This window comes from Periplaneta americana, chromosome 8, assembly GCF_040183065.1.
Source record: "Periplaneta americana isolate PAMFEO1 chromosome 8, P.americana_PAMFEO1_priV1, whole genome shotgun sequence".
NCBI lineage: Eukaryota > Metazoa > Arthropoda > Insecta > Blattodea > Blattidae > Periplaneta > Periplaneta americana.
Genome location: NC_091124.1, coordinates 36,762,530 through 36,778,829, shown reverse-complemented (window position 1 = coordinate 36,778,829; position 16,300 = coordinate 36,762,530). Strand labels below are relative to the sequence as shown.

At 34.6% G+C, this 16,300-nt stretch overlaps 1 long non-coding RNA gene across 2 annotated transcripts in view; it reads left to right on the top strand.

Annotated features, from left to right (window-relative positions):
- Nucleotides 1-16,300, top strand: part of LOC138704646 (uncharacterized) — a 1,589,272-nt gene that overhangs the window by 1,061,428 nt on the left and 511,544 nt on the right. For both annotated transcript variants that reach the window (XR_011333384.1, XR_011333385.1), the window contains one exon: nt 1,850-1,904. This is a non-coding gene — a long non-coding RNA (uncharacterized lncRNA). The remainder of the gene's footprint in view (nt 1-1,849; nt 1,905-16,300) is intronic.

The window sequence follows — 16,300 nt, the reverse complement described above, 5'->3', positions numbered from 1 at the left end:
GCAGTTCTTTATTGGTAATTAAATGATACTGAAAATACACTCTGTGTAAACCGTTTATTCTTTAATTATATTTATTTGCTGAAGACATAGATATGTATAAATTGAGGAGCCGCGTATTTTTCTAGAGCTTAAATTTAGGAGAAATTAATATAGGTATTTATTATTATTATTATTATTATTATTATTATTATTATTATTATTATTATTATATATTATGGTACTGTTGTTATTCGTTGTCACTTTGACATCCCGAAAATGAATTACCCTTCTCCGACCACGCCATCTGTACAGCAGTGACATACTCAATCATACCGCATCGTTTTGAGTAAATACTGCTGAAATGATGGCGATCAATATTGAAATAGAACGTGACGTTAAACTTACGGAGAGAAACGGGAGGGCGCGAAAACGATCTCTGAGACACTGTGGCTCTTTTTCTATCACAAATGCAAGTCCACCATTGCCGTTATTCGATCAAGAATAATGAAGTAACACTATATTTTCACAAACAGAGGATCTTCCTGGACATGTGGCCGACATGGAGTAAGATAATCTGTCATAGACATCCAAGTTAAGAATCGGACCCATTTCTGCTGGATTTGAGCCGCATTAGGAGACGAATTATTAGCCTGAAGAGCGATAACCTGAATCCGAATCACCCTATAACCGAGTGTATCCGAGATGATGACTTGTGGACTTATGAAAGGGAGGCAGTTTGTATTAGAATGTATTGTTGTTTTCTTGTTATGCACCGGCATTGTGTTTACTCTAGACAGACGCGTAGACTTATGGACGGACATGTTTCATGAGGAAGTTACAAACGAGATTATCCTGTGTCGTGGATGTATTTTATGTCCGTGGATATGTTGTGCTGCAGTTGATTCAATATTCCGTTTTCCTACGTAGAATTAAAGCAAGTGTAATGAATTCTCGAGACATTTTTGCTTAGAATTCGAAGTATTCCTAGAGTGGGCGTAAAATATGAATGGACTCTAGAGACTATACATAATATTTTAAAATATACATAGAGTGACACTATCATCATCATCGTCATCATAAAACAAGGGCTTACTGACGTAGTTTAGTCGGCTGAGGAGCTTGCCTGCCGATCCGGAGTTGCACCCGGGCGTGGGTTCGATACCCGCTTGGGCTTATTACATGGTTCGGTTTTTTTCCGAGATTTTCCCTAACCGTAAAGCGAAAGTGAAGTAATCTATGGCAAAATCTTAGTCTCATCAGAGTCTAGTAGGCCTATATACAGTCACGAAGCTTGAGTTGTGAGGGTGCTAGGAACAATAGACTGTGCCTGTATTACTTCGCATTGTTTTTAATGAGGCGATATTAGCGATCCTAGTGGTTAGCAACTATCTATGGATGCATATTTACTACGTATTGAGCTTCGTGACTGTATATAGGCCTAATAGACTGTGGTTTCATCTCGCCCAATATCATCTCGCTATAACCAATTCCATCTATGCTGAATAATCCAGTAGTAGATACAGCGTCGTTAAATGAACAACTAAAAAAAAAAAAAAAAAAAAAAAAAAGATACCGGGGTTGTCTTGTTACTTCATCCGGAAGATGTTAGATTGTGCGACCACAATTTCGCATCCTATTAAATTCATCCATGGCGCCACTGTACGATATGACAACGCTGCATCGCCATATACCGCATAGTACATGCTTCACAGTAGTAGTAGTAGTATCAGGTTTATGCATATGAAACAATGTATATGCTTCTGCTTCAAGTGTATTCTGTAGTCGAAGCGAAAATTAATGGTACAATTTTATGCACAGCACCCATTAAACAGTGTGCAAAATAAAAACGTTTTTCATTTCTTTGTTTCAGATGCCATGGATAAAAATTCTGTTATTACCGACTCCAGCTTCGATTTCATGATAACGTAAGTTATATTATTTCGCCATCATACAATATTATGCATGATATTTGTAGCTGTAATTGTAAAATTTATTTTGATAATAGGGGCCTATGTCTATTTTGTTGCATTTTCTAAGAAGTGTGCTTATTTTCCTTTAAAAGACTTCCACTTCTTTGTGTTGCGTATTTTGTTTTTTATTTACGATTTAATTTATATTCGTCGTTATTGCGATCATCACCATGGTCATCATAATCACCAGCGCCATTATCTATACTACCGTAATCATCATACTTCTCATGTCAGTGGAATTTTATATTTATACTTTGACTTCTCGTCTCTGAAAGAGATGATAAACGTCTTTTTTTTTCTATTGGTTTCTACTAGAAAGATTGTTTTCGTTTTGTTTCGTTGTACTTGTTCTTTTTTTTAACTATTTGTGTATTGACTTTTGTTTACTCTTGTTTGGTTTTGTGACAAGATAAATATTTGCAATTCATTCAATAATGGAGAATAATACGAAGAAAATGGAGAAGAAGCTAGGAGGAAAGCGAAAATGAATGAGGAGAAAGAAGAGTCAGAATAAAAAGAAGATATATTATAGAAGAATATGTAAAAAAAAAAAAACTAAATCGAAGGAAAAAACGGACCCAAAAAGAGTGAACGAAGAAAAGAAAAATAGAAAACTTTACGTAGTTTAAAAAGTTAAGTAGAGAAATTTGGTAGACCAGAAATGAGAAATATAATATATGACAGTTTCATAGGATCCCTGTAATTCTATTAAAGGTTTGTGTTCTCTGTTTGGTGTTATTGTGATATTTAGATTTTTAGTGAAATTGGCTCCTACTTAACCAGAAACATGAACTTTACGACCAAGTCAAGAGAAGCGACTAGAAGCATTTGAAATGTGGATATGAAGATGGATGGAGCGTGTGAAATGGACAGAAAGAATAAGAAATGAAGCTGGGTGAAGAAAGAATGATGCTGAAACTGATCAGGAAGAGAAAAAGAAATTGGTTGGGTCACTGGCTGAGAAGAAACTGCCTACTGAAGGATGCACTGGAAGGAATGGTGAACGGGAGAAGAGTTCATGGCAGAAGAAGATATCAGATAAAAGACGCCATTAAAATGTATGGATCATATGCGGAGACTAAGAGGAAGACAGAAAATGGGAAAGATTGGAGAATGCTGGGTTTGCAGTGAAAGAGCTACTCTTGAGCAGAACAGTATGTATGTATGTATGTATGTATGTATGTATGTATGTATGTATGTATGTATGTATGTATGTATGTATGTATGTATGTATGTATGTATGTATGTATGTATGTATGTATGTATGTATCTATGTATGTATGTATGTGTGTATGTATGTATGTATGTATGTATGTATGTATGTATGTATGTATGTAATGGTTCTTATTTATAAAGATTGTGAATGTAATAATTACAATCAATTATTGAGAGTGAAATAAATGTAATGCAATTCATGTGTTGTGTTATTATTGATTATTTTCTGCTTTATTTCTTTATTGAAAATAATATATCGTGTACTGGTACAAGTATTTACTATGTAATTAATGCGTTTCCTTTCAATTGGTTTGTTGAATACCGTTATAGATAATTTCACGTTAAGAAAAAAGCATTGAGCATATGGGACTGGTTGCCCTAGAAATGCCTACCTACCTTATAGCTTGTACAATGTATTGGGCAAGACCCATAAAACAATGCTTTTTTCTTAATGTGGAATCCTCTATAGTATGAATATGATAAGATAAATATTAAAAAATTTCAAGTCACAATTAAAGTGAAACTAGTGGCTTGTGCAGCAAATGCTGCAAACTAAGTCCATTAGACGTTGAAATAAATTTTTTTTCAGATTTATTTTCAAACATTTTGGAAGTCATTTGCTTCCATAATAATGAAACATACTCCTTCTGAATGTTTTTTTTATGCCAAATATTTTTTCTTGAACCTACCCACCTTCAGTTTTTGAGTTTCAATGTGAAAACGCAAGTAACAATGTCAGGACGATCAGTGGGTTTTTCATGTGGGAGTAAAGCAATAGCTATTTCAGGTCATTGTGGATTGTAGGCGAAAGTTTAAAAAAGTCAGGTTTGCTATGCTTTCGAACATTAGACATAGCATCTTGGTATAGCTGCTGTATGGACAGCTTGAAATGTAGAGGGTAAAATCATTTTATCCTGCAAAGAGATCTTGCTGAAATGATCTGGAGACTACAAAATTTTCTAGGCCTCTTATTTTATCAGTAAGTAATACCTTTTGGTCTTTCCTTAGGAACCGGAATTTTTTGTGCTCTTTCGAGCCAATACTGAAGAGAATGACGCATATAAATATTTACCCCACACCGCCATTACGTATATGAAAAAGACCCAATCCCACTTGATTAATAACTTTAAAAATATTTCATTTTTAATAACAATACTATCTTACGTAAGTTTTGTAGTTTTATATATTTTAATATGTATAATTAATGAAAAATAGTCACATCATGGCATTAACTATAATAATATTTAATTTTTAATGGTAATAATTCATCAAACCACCTCAAGTTTTGTAGATTTTAATATACAATACACAGCTATACTCTTAAAATTTCACACCGCAGAATCAGACCTGTAAATTATTTTTAGTAAGTCTTGAAGTTTTTAATAATAAATTGAATTTGAAATCTAAATATGTCAGCAATCCTGCAGGTCATGGCCTTCGTGTTGGCTACCTAATAGCTATTGTTTATTGTAGTGCGTGTTTTGTTTTATTGTGAAATGCAATTAGTTCTCAAAACTGACGAAAGATGGATTTTGGAAAATAGGAAAATTATGTAGAAAAACTAACGCTTCACTAAAAGTTATTATTTTCCTGAAAATCCTTGGATATCAAGCTTCAAAATTAGGGGTCACTCATTAAAATCCGTTCAGCCGTTTTCTCGTAATTTTCAGTACCTGTTCAAATTATATATATATATATATATATATATATATATATATATATATATGCTTGGTGAAATCGGCCTTTACTGTCATCAAGTAATCACTGAAATTTCTACAAGTAAAAGCGTTTAATTATTTTTATGCTCGACCGTGCCGAAATGTAGTAATTATACACCTGGTAGCAGTCCTTTAATGCATGTCATTAAAGTACACCTATTCATTAAAGTTCAGGTTTTCGATTATTCTTGGATATGCAATCGAAAGACGAGGGAAACGTCACGGAGGCTGGAAATCCAATACTGTCGCAGAAGGTTATGTTCTGTTACTATAATAATTAGTGTTAATTGTAAATAGTATTCAAATAAATTCAATTTGTCATCTCGTTTTTCAATTCTAAATCAATTTCCAGGTTATATCAAAATTAGTTCATGTTATTCTCTAAATTATATCAAGGTCAATGACATTTGTTCCTCGGAAAAATCAATACTTTCGCGTCTGCGCACATCTCACAATTTACGAGATATTGCACAAGATCACTTCCACTCCCCAGTCAGATAAGAATAATATCAAATTTTTTCAATTCAAATTTCAAATTTATTTACAATTTACATTTGAAATTGAATACATATGAATAGATACCCGAAATGAGCATAATGCTCGTGCTCGGGTACAGTCCAGTAGTCTACATAAATTTTACAGAGATCAATAATAATGTTGATGATAGAAATAATAGTAACATCAATAATAATAATAATAATAATAATAATAATAATAATAATAATAATAATAATAATAATAGAATAACCGTGACTAAGATGATACAAAGATTGTAATACATGAATACTTATGAATAATTTCAAGTTAGAAATATGGTCGAGCATAAAAAGTCGTATGAAACTTGCCTATAATGGTGATTAAGATGCTCGTATGAAAATTATGAAACTCGCTTGCGCTCGTTTCATAAACATACTCGCGTCTTAATTACTACCATTACAGGCTCGTTGCATAATGTACTATTATTTAATTGATCAATTTGTAAGAATATGATCCGTTGCTAAGCAACTAATATCAGGTGTTGACATTTTCGTAACATTTTATTCGGTAAAATTGACACTCGAGGAAAAACGATTGACGTTAAAAATAGAAGAGGACGAGTGAAAAATATGAAGGAGAAGAAGAAGGAAATATTTGAAGCTAAATTAATTGAGGCAGGTTGTGCTGCGGTGTTGACGTGGGTGTCGATATAGTAGCGCGGAGTGCAATGAGTCATGAGCATATATTTGATATAAATAGGCTTCGGTTCATGAAACATTCATAAGTGCATGCGGAGACGGATAAGTGGGACAAAGAGAGAGAGCTTGAAGATAAAAGAGGAAGGGTGTCTTAAAATATTCGCGTAGCCACCCTTAAATAGACCAGATATATAGGGTGGATAGAGGTTTAGTCCCGGTTTCTGTAAGCCACTGTGTACTGGACATATGGGGTGGGTGTCTGTGATATATGACGAGTGTACAGCCCCGACAACAAGTTCGTTTTTTTGTAAAGAATCCGGAAAGTCTTATTTCAATTCTTTTCCCGTATCTGTAGTAGTTGGCAGACGATGCGAAACTACGAGACTGTTTGATTTGCAGCTCCAGTCAGCTTAATTCAAAAGCGAGATTGTCATATCTGGACGCGAGGCTTGAAATATGACCAATTTTGATAATTGCAGGACTTTAAACAAATGAATTATTCGTTCTTGGATACATTTAGGTTAGTTTTGTTGATATACATACAGGACGTTAAGACAATCGGTGGTAAGAATAAACATGAGTATATAGTATATACTGGACTTGTTTTAGTAAATAGTCTTGTTAGTAAGAATAAAAACATTTGAGTACCTACTCATTTTTGATCACATACTCGTAACATGGAAGCATAGTAGAATATACTCAAGCGTCCATCTTGTACAGATTATATACTCAAGCTTGATAAGAATAAAAGCTAGTACATTCTCATACTTATAAGTTCGTTCTCATGTTATTCTGAGTATGGTTTGTAGCAGGCTCAGTTCTGAGAATTTGTTGATTTGTGTTCAGTTTAAAGTTAAATTAAAAAGAAATGGCATAATTTATGAACGATGTAGTGCCTCATGGAAAAATATAGAAAAAGACGTGAACTTCAGAAGCCTTTAACGCTTCACAAAAGTGAATGTGAAATTGGTTAAACAGGTATTTGTTTTTCATAAAAAAAACGTAACCTATAAAAATATGAATGGCTATCAAATTATAAGGTTAGATTGTATTGTTAAATATAATTAAGAATTACAGCTTATTTTGTAAAATTTGAATTGCAAAATGCAATTACTTGTAACTTTAAAATTATATATAACTGCTCCATAATAAAAAAAATATAATTAGCAATAACTGGAATGCTAGAAATGGATTGTAATCTCTATCCAGCATCCCGTAATGACGATTTCCTAGTAGTATTTTCTTGTTTCCTGTTTTATTAACGTCACTTATCTGATTCACTTTCTCTTTCATATTTACTTATTTATTTATTTATTTATTTATTTATTTATTTATTTAATGCATTTATTTATTTAATTAATATATTTATTTAATTATTTAATTTATTTATGTATTTAATTAATTTATTTGATTAATTAATTAATTTATTTTATTATTTATTTTATTTATTTACTTATTTAATTAATTATTTATTTATTTATTTATTTATGTATATATTTATTTATTTATTTATTTATTTATCTATCCATTATTAAAATTTACAAAACGCAAAATATAACCCACTACAACATGCAGATAGCATGCGAAAGTCTATAAAAAATTGAGCATCACGGTGCAATGTGGTAATATGAGTATATACTAACTTTTAAACGATCAAGAAGGCTGTAGAGATGAGTATATATTCGCGTTAGGAAGAATGCCTTTATTCTTACGAAAATGAGTATGTTCTAGTGGTTACGAGTATATAATCACAGGAAGTTCTCATACTCATAAGTATAAACCTTGAGAAAGTACTTAAGCTTTATTCTTACTACTCAATAAGTGTACGCATTTGTTTGAGTAATAGAGCTGCGGTTACGAGCTTGTCGTCCTCTGGGGATAGACGACTTATTTCGAAAAGGGTCCACGTAAACAAGGTATGTTTTCAAATTTTATTTTAATGAAACTTAACCTTTTCAACTTGTCATGTTCTCCGATTTTTTCCAGTTTATTGGAATATTTTTTTTTTCTTTGATTGTGTCAGACTTCTAAGACATCGAGTTTAATAGGAATGAGATCGCCTGTGAAAGTTCCCCTCGGTTGCAAGTCTTGCGTACCTTTCTGATACTTTTGGTCTTTTTAATTATATAAATCTAATTTTTAGTGTCCAACTTTAACTGTGTTTACCGTCCAAGATAACACAGAAGCAACGACAATGAAATTGAACTTGTAGTTTTGCTGTGCCGGTACTGTTTCACATTATATGTGATGAGACGATATTAGCGATCCTAGTGGTTAGCAACTATCTATGGATGCATATTCCCTACGTATTGAGCTTCGTGACTGTATATACTAGACTGTGATATAATAATCCGTGGCGCTACAGCCCGTGAAGTACCTAGACCGATCAGCCGGCTGCTGGCCTCACGCTCACATGCCGAAGCAGAGGTGGACGATCATCCAACCAGAATGGAGGTATCGTGTGGTTAGCACGATGATCCCCCCAGCCGTTATAGCTGGCATTAGACTGTGGTATAACATATAATAATATCACATGGCTACAGAATCTCACTAAAAATTTTGAATTACTAACTACGAGGAAAGAGAGAATACCTAATGACAATGTCATTTTCTGTACTAAAATAGATCGTAATTGGTCTAGAATATTGAAGGTTAATGATGATGATGATGAATTTAATAAAAGTAGTTTTCCCAGTGTGGAATATATTATAACTTTTCTCTTGAAATATTTAATTCCATACCTTTTTCATCAGACTATACGATAGAATATTAGACCTGATAGTAATAATTAAACAATTAATAATAAATTATTGACCATTAATTAATAATAACACCTTCGCTTCTCCTTATTTGCCCAAAACTTCCAAACTCGCTGGATCAGCCGCTGCATCTGCTGTGACAATTAAACGCAATAAGTATCTCGAACTTCTGGATCGATATAATTTTGTCGTTTTCGCCGTAGAATCTATGAGCCCATGGTGTTCCGAGGAGAAGTTGTTAAATTCTGATATCGGCAAGTATTTATCAGCACTTAACGGTGACTCTCGCTCTACGGCTTTCCTCCGCCAAAGAATTAGTATTGTCATTCAACGAGGGAACGCTGTAAGTGTTATCGGGACTTTTTCCAGAATCTAAATCATTGCAAGAAATATTTTATTTCGTGTAGAGCTGTAGACAGTTTTTCGCATCCTTTACTTTTGTTGTTAATTTCTAGTTTGTCCTTTACTCAATTGTTTAATTTAAATTTGAAAATTAAATTAAATTTTATTTTGTATAAGACAGTTTGCTATGTTTTTAGATAATATTGTTCTAAATTAAAACATTAGGCAAAAACTGTTAAGTAGGATAAAACCACTCTGTGAATTATTATTGTTACAATATTGTGTTGTAATTTGGCGTTTGCAGAAAATGTTCTGTTTATGTAATTTCAGTTATAATTTTATTGTAACAATAAATTGTACTTAATTACTTACTCGCTTTTAAGGAACCCGGAGGTTCATTGCAGCCCTCACATAAGCCCGCCATCGGTCCCTATCCTGAGCAAGATTAATCCAGTCTCTATCATCATATCCCACCTCCCTCAAATCCATTTTAACATTATCCTTCCATCTACTCTTGGCTTACCCACAGGTCATTTTTCCCTCTCAGTCTTCCAACTAACACTCTAACATGCATTTCTGGATACGCCCATACGTGCTAATTGCCCTTCCCATCTCAAACGTCTGGATTTAATGTTCCTAATTATGTCAGGTGAAGAATACAATGCGTGCAGTTCTCCTGCAACTTCATCCCTCTTAGCCCCAAATATTTTCGGAAACACCTTATTCTCAAACACCCTTAACCTATGTTCCTCTCTCAAAGTGAGAGTCCAAGTTTCACAACCATAAAGAAAAACCGGTAATATAACTGTTTTATAAATTCTAACTTTCAGATTTTTTGACAGCAGACTGGATGACAAAAGCTTCTCAACCGAATAATAACAGACATTTCCCATATTTATTCTGCGTTAAATTTCCTCACGAGTATCATTTATATTTTGTTACTGTTGCTCCAAGATATTTGAACTTCTCCACCTCTTCAAAAGATAAATTTCCAATTTTTATATTTCCAGTTCGTACAATATGCTCCTCACGAGACATAAATAATAAATTCTTTGATGGGCGATCATAAGAGTACAAGTCAATTTTTGGCGAAATTGAGATATGTAGAATTTTGTCATCATCAGCTCGATATCTATGTCTGGTAAAAAGAGTACAAGTCAAAACCTGCTGTAGAACGCCGCATTCTCTGATGCACATAACAGTATCTTCAAAATCATGTACGATGTTAAACAGTTTTTTTGCTCTCCTGTAAAATAAGGTTTTTTGACTTGTACTCTTATGATCGCCCATCAAAGAATTGTTCATATAATAAATATAATATAATATAATAATAATAATAATAATAATAATAATAATAATAATAATAATAATAGTGTAAATCAGCGGTACATTTAATGGAACAGACTTCTAATTGACGTGACGCTCACTGAACCTCGGAGTCCTCGATCAATTCCCACGCTGCGTACAGCAAACAACGTTATGTGCTTTCCTATGAGTCGCTGAATCATTAGCTACCCAATAGCTCTAATACAATTGACACTAACTAACTTTATTGTTAATAGCATGTTATAAGTCAATCGCCGTCCTCCAGTGCATCTAATGACGTTCGGCGTTATTAAATGACGGGCGGCTATGCGATCATTTAAATGCAAGTACAAGTTTATTCCCAATTGAGGCCGAAATTAATATCTAACACGAACCTATGGTTATGTGCATGTCTTAATTTGCGGGCCAGGACCACCTCGTGTGGATGCGTTTTAGTCCACTTGTGATACAATAAGCTGATGGCCTCTCATTAACACAACAGCGTATTCATTTCTGAAACAGACCTTTTTTCACACTTCTGAATAAACAAATAGCAATAGAGCAGAATTCCATGCAATATTTCGGTGTTTCCCCTGCTATTATTCTACAATTCCTGTACTGTTTCTAAATAGCCTGTATCTTTTCTTCTATAATACAACGAGTGCTGATAGTTTCTCGATAATAAAATTGAGCTAAACGAATGTCATGATATTTTTTTCGAGACCGAAGGTCGAAAAAAAATTATCTTATGACAACGCACATGAATTTAGAACCTCGATTAAATTATTACACAGAAATATTAAGCTCGAATTGTATTCAGTGGGATAATTCCGATGCGAGAAAGATGCCATTTTGATTGGAATTTTTATAATATAATCATGTTCATGTTCATGGCAGTGACTTATCTCTTTCGTCTTCGCAAAACACACACTTTCATGACCTTCATTGCAAGGAGAACAACGCGGGTCTGTGAAATTTAATTTAATTAAAAGCAACTGAACATTTCTGATGATTTTTATTAAGATCTTGTAAAATGGCTGCTCCACCTTCATTAAATTTATTGGGTGAAATTAAATTACTAAATAGTTTGGTTGGTTGATCATGATTAACTATATGTACTTTAATTTTTCTGTCTTTTTTAGTGCTACTTATACTTTACACTTATATTCTTCTAGCCAGCATGGGATATATTGGTTATATCAACATAATGAACCGTCATTAATCAATAGCAGAATGCATATTATTTTCTCTACCGTTATTTAATGACCCAGAGATGGTAGGAATAAAACAAATGAATTATAGAAGAAAATTAAACATTTGAGAATTAATATTTGAGAAGAAAAATTCGCTCCGGCACCGCGGATCGAACCCGGGTCTTTGGTTCTCTGGCCACTGAGCTACGCCGAATTCAATCCACAGCACCGGATCGAATTCTCTTCCTACAGTGTTTCCGTTTTGTGGCCTGACTCCAAGTTGGGCATATACGTTGATGATTATATTTCAAGTCAACTGCGATTATACAAGGAGCGCACTCAGCTGAGTGAATAATGGCCGGGATTCCGCAGAATAGTACACAGCAATCTGTACAGAATCATGCACTGCTAGCTAGACGAATTTACTAAAGATGATATTAATTGGTCCAACAGAATAATATCTGTTTTAGTGACAATATTTGAGGAGAAAAATTGGCTCCGGCGCCGGGGATCATTTGAATTGCAATATCTCTACTGTAAATGTTTTAAAGCAATATTTAATTATATTATAGAACGCCAGCGTGCCCTGAAGTCTTTGACCCGACATTACTAATATTACAACATTTTAACTCTCTTTGTCCATAAAAGCAAAACTCTACAAGCCTTGACATTAATTGGTTTTGGCGTATAATTACAACTTATTGTTCACATTATATGGCCGCGTCTGTGACTGAATGCTAGCGAGCTGGTCTTCCAACCAAGCGGTCCGGGTTCGATCTCCGATCAGGTCTGGGTAGAAAGAAACATATATTGCAATGGTTTTCTACAGATACTCCCATTTACTTCTATCATTTCACCATCACTTTCCTCTTCCCCCTCATTTCATTTGTCATCTATAAAAGTAAAAAGAGGTTGAGGGGAGGTCTGGAGGCAGTATGGGTTTCCGATGCTGATATAGGTTCTAAGGGCTTGGTGCTGCGGGCTCTGGGTTCGGACTCGTCAGTAAATGATGGAACCTGTCCTGAAGGGACGAGGAAGGATGGGCCGCCTATTAGCATCGGATTCACCGGGGCCATCTGTCGAACTTAGATAAATCATACTCGTAGCATATATCTACAACCGCTACAATGAAAGTGACTTCACCGAATGTATATTATTGTCTTTCAGTCAGTTCATATTCTCTTTGCAACAATGAGTGCTGTCGTGAAAAAATGTATTAACAGTAAGCGTTTTAATTATCGCTTGTGTTTATTTGACAAGGCAACAATGAGTGCGGGTCTAACGTTATTTTTCTTTCAGTTTTCATTGCGACGTTTTTGTAGCTAGCGAAATATTTCATCTCGCACCATATCAGTATAACCAAACACAAAAATGCACTTTCCAAGGCTACTGGGAAGAAGATTTCTTTGCTTCCAACAGTAATTGCAACATCGAGTCGAAAATCTCAATTTGCATTCGACTTATGCAATACTTTTCTTGCTGCCGAAATCCCTTTGTGGAAAGTGCAAGGTTGTGGGTCTAGTGCAAGGTTTTTGTAATTGCCTTTTATTGCGTATTTTAGCTATTTATAATGCCTTTTTGCCTTCCTATTTTAATGATTCATAATGCCTAAACTTCCGGTCTCTGATCATAACAATCTATGCTCACTGGTAATTTTCGATTTTCCAAAAATAATTTGTCCTAACATATATAATTAACCACCCTGAAATCGAAAATCGCATTTTTGCAATTTTTGTTTGTATGTCTGTCTGTATGTTTGTTACCTTTTCACGCGATAATGGCTGAACCGATTTATATGAAAATTGGAATATAAATTAAGTTCGTTGTAACTTAGATTTTAGGCTATATGGCATTAAAAATACTTTATTTAAAAGGGGGGTTATAAGGGGCCCTGAATTAAATAAATCGAAATATCTCGCTTATTATTGATTTTTGTGAAAAATGTTACATAACAAAAGTTTCTTCAAAAATGATTTCCGATAAGTTTTATTCTTTACAAAATTTTGATAGGACTGATATTTAATGAGATAAATGAGTTTTAAAATTAAGATGACGCCATCTAAGACGGTGCAATGAATTAAGAACAAATGACTTCGTCTATAAGGGGCCTTGGACAACAACAATCAAAACAGGGGCCTTGGACATCAACAATCGAAAGCTATTAAACATAGCCTACAGAGAATGTTTCTGTGTTTGTATGAAGTAATATCAGAAGCTAAATTAACCGATTTGTATAATTAATTATTATTTCACCATTGGAAAGTGTAGTTTCTCTAGATGGACATAATGCTATAATGTTATTACAGTAACGTCTGAGTAAATCGAGGACAGGTAAGATTAAAATAGCTTTTTATGCACAGAAAATTTGATAGGCTATTTTGTACATTCGTTTTCTGTATTTCTTAAAATAATATTTATGTACACTCATTTTAATCTCAGAGAATTAACGAACAACGAGAGTGTATTGATTTAGTATGCAGTAATAGTACGTTAGCTTAGCAATCCATTATTTTATAATTCAAATTTTAACTATGCTCAATTGAATCGTGTTAAAATACATAAAATATATATGCAATAAATGCAATGCAAAAAAAATTGGGTAATGAGCGAAGCAGATTATCTTGCGCTGTTGTAAAAGTTGTTCCCTGGATCAAACGTCCTATTTTAATTATGTAATTATTTTATATTTATTTCTAACAGGTGCAGAGGAGCGCACGGGTACGGCTAGTAACAGTAATAAAATAACAGGATTGGAAAGTAAGGAAATGGAACATGTGGAGTCTAGTTACAACTCTGGGAACCATTCTTTGAAGAAATATTAGATTGTAGCATTGGTCGGAAGTGTGCGAATTTTTTGAAAGTATATGAACTTGGATAATACCGCTGTGTATTATTTTAGGGATGTACAACAATGCAAGATTCTGGTGTACATAACAGTCCAAATAATTTAGATCTCGTGCGAAGATCTCGCACGTGTTCTGGAGCTTACGAAATGACACATTCTGTTTGGACACCAGGATCGAGTCCTGTATAACGCAAATCTATCGGGTTTCCAAAGAAAAAAAAAATGTCTTAAACACGAGCTAAAGATGACATACAGGGATAAAAACTTGGCTACTATAACAGAAGATGCAAAATAGCGAAGAGAAAGAAAAAAAAATTTGGAACGTTGAGAATACTCGAAGATAGAAGCGAAGGGGTGCGGGGCAAGGGGGTGGGAGGAAAGATAGGTCCTGCTATGGTTTAGATGAGGGATGCCGGAAGATAGTGAGTGGGTGAGGACATCGAATCACAGAACTGGGCTTACCACCCCCCACAGCATCCCTCTCACTAACTCAGCCACGTATCTCTATAACCACCCCTTTTGCAACCCCCTCCCCCCGGCCCGCCCGCGTGCTCTCAGTCAGCACGTACCTCTAATGGGAAGTGTTATCGATTACTTGCACCCCCCACACCCCGTGCTCCCTAGCATCATGGCGTCGAATGCAAATCAGAATGGCGGCGCGGGGTGTACTAAGCCTCGGTGTGGTAGTGTCACCATCAACATTCGATGCCGAGATGACGTTTCGTACACTAAATAATGCATCATCGGCTTTAAACGGACGCGAACTCCGCTCCTCGGCCAGCAGTTCCACTCGTAACGAATGTCGGAGACACCAACTTTGCAATCTCAGAGTCTAAGCTTTCTCTGCGTTTCTTGGCAAATATAACTGTTGTCATTTATCTCAACGTACAAGAACTATCTCATAAATAATGTCTGTTTGGAGTAAAAATTTAGTTGGAGTGTTTTGTGACAAGACTATTGATCAGATATTTTGTATTCGACAGATAATGGAGAAAAAATGGGAATATAAGGGTACAGTACATCAGTTATGCATACTTTCTTACTTACTGGCTTTTAAGAAACCCGGAGATTCATTGCCGCCATCACATAAGCCCGCCATTGGTCCCTATCCTGAGCAAGATTAATCCAGTCTCTACCATCATATCCCACCTCCCTCAAACCCATTTTAATATTATCCTCCCATCTACGTCTCGGCCTCCCCAAAGGTTTTTTCCCTCCGGCCTCCCAACTAACACTCTATATGCATTTCTGGATTCGCCCATACATGCTACATGCCCTGTCCATCTCAAACGTCTGGATTTAAAGTTCTTAATTATGTCAGGTGAAGGATACAATGCGTGCAGTTCTGTGTTGTGTAACTTTCTCCATTCTCCTGTAACTTCATCCCTCTTAGCCCCAAATATTTTCCTAAGCACCTGATTCTCAAACACCCTTAACCTATGTTCCTCTCTCAAAGTGAGAGTCCAAATTTCACAACCATATAGAACAACCGGTAATATAACTGTTTTATAAATTCTTTCAGATTTTTTGACAGCAGACTGGATGATAAAAGTTTCTCAACCGAATAATAACAGGCATTTTCCATATTTATTCTGTGTTTAATTTCTTCCCGAGTATCATTTATATTTGTTACTGTTGCTCCCAGATATTTGAATTTCTCCAAAGATAAATTTCCAATTTTTATATTTCCATTTCGTACAATATTCTCGTCACGTGACATAAACATCAGTTATGCATATATTTAAAAAAGGCATATGATTCGATTAAGAGAGATGTTTTATATGATATATTCTTATTGA